At 38.6% G+C, this 4,687-nt stretch overlaps 1 protein-coding gene and 1 pseudogene across 2 annotated transcripts in view; both read right to left on the minus strand.

The window, feature by feature from the left end:
* LOC107585531 (potassium voltage-gated channel subfamily S member 3-like) overlaps positions 1 to 1,291 on the minus strand; it is a 4,597-nt gene extending 3,306 nt beyond the window's left edge. For both annotated transcript variants that reach the window (XR_001609252.1, XM_016272577.1), the window contains exon 1: positions 948 to 1,291. The gene's annotated coding sequence lies outside the window, so the exon portion shown is untranslated. The remainder of the gene's footprint in view (positions 1 to 947) is intronic.
* A 1,231-nt stretch (positions 1,292 to 2,522) lies between these two features.
* The window catches only part of LOC107585517 (WD repeat-containing protein 35-like), a 25,600-nt pseudogene continuing 23,435 nt past the window's right edge, over positions 2,523 to 4,687 (minus strand).

A 4,687-nucleotide genomic window follows, 5' to 3' on the forward strand; every position in this document is an offset into this window, starting at 1 on the left:
ATATATATATATATATATATATATATATATATATATATATATATATGTATATATTGTATTAATTAAAGTAAAATATATATATATACAATATATATATACGTATATATATATATATATATATATATATATATATATATACATATATATATCGTCAACATCAAGTGAGAGGCTGAACTGAAAATGTAAAATTAATTTGCATCAAAAAAACATTCAATATTACATATTCAGCATATAAATTTGAGCGACGTTTCAAAATGTCTTTGATTTTCAAAAAGTATTTGGTTTGTTCCTCTTTTGCTTTAATGGCAACAGCATGAACTCCACAAATGTGTGTAAAACCTGATGATCACATTCTCCAGCATGATTTGAGAAACATCCAAAGAGCATCTTGTGCTTTAATGGAAACTGTCTGTAGAGAATGACATGATGAACGTCACAAACTTACTTATTTAGTCAATTTATTTAAACAATTGAGTCATTTAAATAGACCTGTAAATAGTGCAAAAACGTATATTTCTTCTTAACTTAATGTCATAACATTTCTTTTTTCTTTTTAAAAATATATTATTTCTAGCTTTAAATAAGATTTCAAACTCCAGATTTTCAATACGGTTCATACTTTTAGCCCTCACTGTAGTACTGTAGTAATCATTCATTTTGCACTACATAAAACGTAAATAACATTTGATAGCAACAGAAGTAACTATAGAAAAACTGAATTCCCACAAATATAGACCTCAAAACACCAAACTGTTAAATTTGGGTACAACACTGAATTTCTAAATTACATATAGGCCTATATACAATCGTTGACAAGTTTCTGCAAGGTGTGTATGTCCGCGCGCTCTGCCTGGTCGAACTCCAGCACCAAGGACAGCACCAAAGTTATGTTCAAAAACAACACCGCGTAACCTAAACTACGTACACAGAAGCAAAAATCAGTTTACCTGTTTTCCTTTCTTTTCCGACGGCATCAGGGCACTGCAAAGACGTTTCCATCGTCCAGCGCCTTCCTTGGTAAAGTCGAGCCCGGTGTGCGCTCGTTCGCAGTATTTGTCCCATGTCCCGCAGCGGACTGTGGCGGGTGGGACACTTGGCACATAGTGTGCCGCTAACGCACTCGCGGTGCCTCGGGGCAGCTGCGCGTCCCTGCGTCACTGGCCCGTGGCAGCTGGAACGCGCTTGCGCTTTGCATTTCAGGACGCGCCTCCACAAGCTCCACTGAGTAGCAATGATTAAGTGAAAAATAATCGGAGGGCAGAGAGGTGAAATCAGTGCAAGTGAGAGACACTTTGACCACCCGTGAAGGCCAGTTAAAGGATTGGAAAACTAATAAAAGAGTGAGATTAAAGATCCCTTGAGTTACTGCTGAAGAAGACAGAGGTCGGATGGATATTGTGAAAGAAAAGAAAAAAGAAAAGACTGAAAAAAGTGAAAAACTGAAAAGTTTGAGGGCAAAAAGAATCGTCGTCTCGCTGCTTTTATGAGCATCAAGTGTGTAATTTTAATATTTAGAAATTATTTCAGGACGGAAGGATATCAGCATCGATATAGGCTACATCAGTTACGTTAAGGAGTGTTACGTTATTAAACCATGTAAACAGCGAGTGGTTTGTGAACAGGTTCACTTTCTTCATTTAAAGCTCTTCTCCCTCGCGCAGCACCTGTCGCACGTGCAGAGGAATTGACAGATGATGCCCCCTAGAGGCCGTCAAGAGAACGCCGTTTTACTCATGTTCACACACAAAAAAAACGTAAAGAAAAATAAACTATAAAAAATACCAACGCCGTCACTTATGCCAAAGAGTATAGAATTCAAGTCAATATTAGTCATTTGCTTATGCTCAGCGAAACAACTATAAATGTATCAAGCATATGCAACAAGTTACATAATACAGTACATTCTGGCAGAAGCAGAAGCAGAAGCGTCAGTACTCGAGAACGACTGTAGAGGGCAGCATTGCGTGACATACGACAAGGTGAAAGTCAGGTAAAGACAAATATTATCTGTAAAAGTTTCACTGGACAGGTGCCTAAAATTAAATATGTAAATTCTCAATTCAAATCATAACTGACAAAAGTGAACGGCAAAGTCTGAGAGATTGTCTTTTTGAAGTCTTTTGATGAATATAGGAACATTTATTTAAGATTACATCAAGGCAAACTGATGTTCTATTGTTCGATTAATGCTAAAATAGCAGGACACACTGAATCGGTTTCATTGTTTTGTTTCGTTTTTTACTAAAAAACGTCACAAATACACACATAAAGTTATTAGCAAGGTGATTCATTCCTAACTTTGCAAACAGTTAAACAATGTTTAACTCATTTTTATTTAAGTTGTCAAATTGAGTGGAATGTGCTGATTCCATAAGAATGTCTTTTTGAATGATTTACAGAGAAATTTGTCTCGAATATTGTTAGGTAAAGTAAAAATAATGTAATTATATACATAACTATATGAAAATGCCATATAAAAGAAATTAAATGTCTAAATATATATGATCATTTGTTTGAACATCCAAATATTATATATCGTATATATTTTAAGCCTACCCCTATGGCAGAGTTTGTGTCCCACAGTACATCAAAAAGACTGACATTTGATGGAGCAAGAGCTGAGCTTAGAAAAGAGATGGGGAAAATCTACCCCACTGGGGAGTGACAGAGAGGACAGAAGTTGTGTTGTGTGATCTCCTGCTCCACAGCACAGTGCTTACACACACTGCACATCCAGAACTGGTACTCCGATATCACTCTTCCGTCACTATACAGGTGGGCTGAAGTAATAAAAAGAGAGAAAATAAAAGACAAAGAGATAGAGATTCATTCATCAAGTCAGAATGCATCATCACACATGCTAGTTTAACCAGTTTAACATTGTTTTACAAACATAATTGGGACTGTTATTTTTTCTGACTCACATTTACGTTTTGTGCTGATTACTATTTACCTCATTACTGGTGTAAATAATGTGGTTAATTATCTGGGCCAGATTCTGGCCCTTAAAATCACGTAACTCAGATTCTGAGTAAGAACAGGAGCACTTTGCAAACAAACAGATGTAATATGATTGTCATTCAATGAATTCAGATCAAATTAACCTGGAAATGTGTGTGATGTGTACAGTGGGTACGGAAAGTATTCAGACCCCCTTAAATTTTTCACTCTTTGTTATATTGCAGCCATTTGCTAAAATCATTTAAGTTAATTTTTTTTCCTCATTAATGTACACACAGCACCCCATATTGACAGAAAAACACAGAATTGTTGACATTTTTGCAGATTTATTAAAAAAGAAAAACTGAAATATCACATGGTCCTAAGTATTCAGACCCTTTGCTGTGACACTCATATATTTAACTCAGGGGCTGTCCATTTCTTCTGATCATCCTTGAGATGGTTCTACACCTTCATTTGAGTCCAGCTGTGTTTGATTATACTGATTGGACTTGATTAGGAAAGCCACACACCTGTCTATATAAGACCTTACAGCTCACAGTGCATGTCAGAGCAAATGAGAATCATGAGGTCAAAGCAACTGCCTGAAGAGCTCAGAGACAGAATTGTGGCAAAGCACAGATCTGGCCAAGGTTACAAAAAAAATTCTGCTGCACTTAAGGTTCCCAAGAGCACAGTGGCCTCCATTCCTTAAATGGAAGACGTTTGGGACGACCAGAACCCTTCCTAGAGCTGGCCGTCCGGCCAAACTGAGCTATCGGGGGAGAAGAGCCTTGGTGAGAGAGGTAAAGAAGAACCCAAAGATCACTGTGGCTGAGCTCCAGAGATGCAGTCAGGAGATGGGAGAAAGTTGTAGAAAGTCAACCACCACTGCAGCCCTCCACCAGTCGGGGCTTTATGGCAGAGGGGCCCGACGGAAGCCTCTCCTCAGTGCAAGACACATGAAAAAACACCTGAAGGACTCCAAGAGATTCTCTGGTCGGATGAGGCCAAGATAGAACTTTTTGGCCTTAATTCTAAGCGGTATGTATGGAGAAAACCAGGCACTGCTCATCACCTGTCCAATACAGTCCCAACAGTGAAGCATGGTGGTGGCAGCATCATGCTGTGGGGGGGTTTTTCAGCTGCAGGGACAGGACGACTGGTTACAATCGAGGGAAAGATGAATGCGGCCAAGCACAGGGATATCCTGGACGAAAACCTTCTCCAGACTGCTCAGGACCTCAGACTGGGCCGAAGGTTTACCTTCCAACAAGACAATGACCCTAAGCACACAGCTAAAATAACGAAGGAGTGGCTTCACAACAACTCTGTGACTGTTCTTGAATGGCCCAGCCAGAGCCCTGACTTAAACCAAATTGAGCATCTCTGGAGAGACCTAAAAATGGCTGTCCACCAACGTTTACCATCCAACCTGACAGAACTGGAGAGGATCTGCAAGGAGGAATGACAGAGGATCCCCAAATCCAGGTGTGAAAAACGTGTTGCATCTTTCCCAAAAAGACTCATGACTGTATTAGATCAAAAGGGTGCTTCTACTAAATACTGAGCAAAGGGTCTGAATACATAGGACCATGTGATATTTCAGTTTTTATTTTTTAATAAATCTGCAAAAATGTCAACAATGCTGTGTTTTTCTGTCAATATGGGGTGCTGTGTGTACATTAATGAGGAAAAAAATGAACTTAAATGATTTTAGAAAATGGCTGCAATATAACAAAGAGTG

The sequence above is a fragment of the Sinocyclocheilus grahami genome, unplaced genomic scaffold, assembly GCF_001515645.1.
Source record: "Sinocyclocheilus grahami isolate Dianchi unplaced genomic scaffold, SAMN03320097.WGS_v1.1 scaffold71.1, whole genome shotgun sequence".
In the NCBI taxonomy this organism is placed as follows: domain Eukaryota; kingdom Metazoa; phylum Chordata; class Actinopteri; order Cypriniformes; family Cyprinidae; genus Sinocyclocheilus; species Sinocyclocheilus grahami.